This window comes from Erithacus rubecula (genome assembly GCF_903797595.1).
Source record: "Erithacus rubecula genome assembly, contig: scaffold_171_arrow_ctg1, whole genome shotgun sequence".
In the NCBI taxonomy this organism is placed as follows: Eukaryota; Metazoa; Chordata; class Aves; order Passeriformes; family Muscicapidae; genus Erithacus; species Erithacus rubecula.
In genome coordinates, this window is record NW_027636137.1 from 35663 (window position 1) to 37096 (window position 1434).

Sequence of the window (1434 nt, forward strand, 5' to 3'; positions counted from 1 at the left end):
GATGTGTGGTGCCAGGACTCCACTTATTGCTTGTCAAATTCAGATATTCGGCTCTGAATATGGGACAGCTTTTTGTGGAGGTACTGGCACCTGCTCTTCATTTCAGAGTAGCTGGGGCTGCCCTGTGAAGGAGAAAGCAAAAGAGAATTAGGGCATGCAAACATTTCTGCAGAGTTTAGAATCTGATGCCCTTTGCTTTAAAAAAGCCTTGAGCCACACTCAGCAGTACCCATGGCCCTGCAGGTCTGGTGCCACACATACCTGCTGTAACTGCTGATACTCTGTCAGGATTCGATGAAGCAGCATCTTCAAAAGGTAAAAAAAAAAAATAGGAAGAACGTTTCACTCCAACCATAAAATGCAAACCTATGCAAAACACTAAAAGAGCCCTCAGTTTGACTGTAGAGATTTTCTTCCCTGTGAGCCACCACTCTTCTGGGAGCTTGGCAAAAACCAATCCCCAGCTCCAGCATCCCCCAAGATCTGCAATTAAGCCTCTCAATAGGGAACAGAAGGAGCACATGCTCCAAGACTCTGCTTGGGACACACCTCACCTTACTCTTTGTTCACAGACAGCTCAAACAGGGTGTTTTGGGCAGGGTTTCACAAAAATCAGACCCAGCCCAAGCAGTGTCTGAGCACATATGCCAGTGCTGCAGTTTCCCTTTGTCTCACTGAGCAGCTCCAGGGAATCCAAAACATTGCTGGGATGAAACACACTCCTCAGAGTTTTATCTTTCTTTACCTGATAGGCTTCAGACCCTGGAATCAGGCACTTCCATTGCTCATAAAACTGTGTAAAATCTTTGTTGATCTTATCAATCTGAAAATGTAAATTCCTGTATTCCTCATACTCTGCATTGAAGTCATCCTTGTAGTTCTGGCGTTGCTCCAAGGAGACTATGGCACTGTATTTTCTAAAGGAAAAAAATGGATCATTTTTCTGTGAGTGAACTCTAAGAGAACATTCTAATGTGTTCCTATTCCATAAAGCACATGTGTAGTTTTGCACATGGCAACTAGTGGCAAATGTCAAACAGAGACTCCCAAGGTTCGAGTTGGTTGCTCTGGGACTGACTGTTTCTACAGGCAAGTTCTTTGCTTTAAGAGGATGTAGTCAGGTCACTCCAGAAATCTGCCACATTTCTATGACACTTAGTTACTAATAGTTTATATTGTAGAGGTTTTCTTCATTAGCAAGTGAAGCACATTTAGAAAATATTGGCACTTCTTTCAAATATCAAATGACCAACAAAGACCACAACTTCAGGAAGAGAATAACATTGCTAAGCTATATTATCTTTCTATATAGGAAAAACTTTTAAATATACATTTACTTTTGAGAACCCATCTGAAATACATTTTTGGCAGGAACTGAATTTATGGTTTTGATTACACAGAATTGAATATTTGACCTACATTGATGTCTGCCTG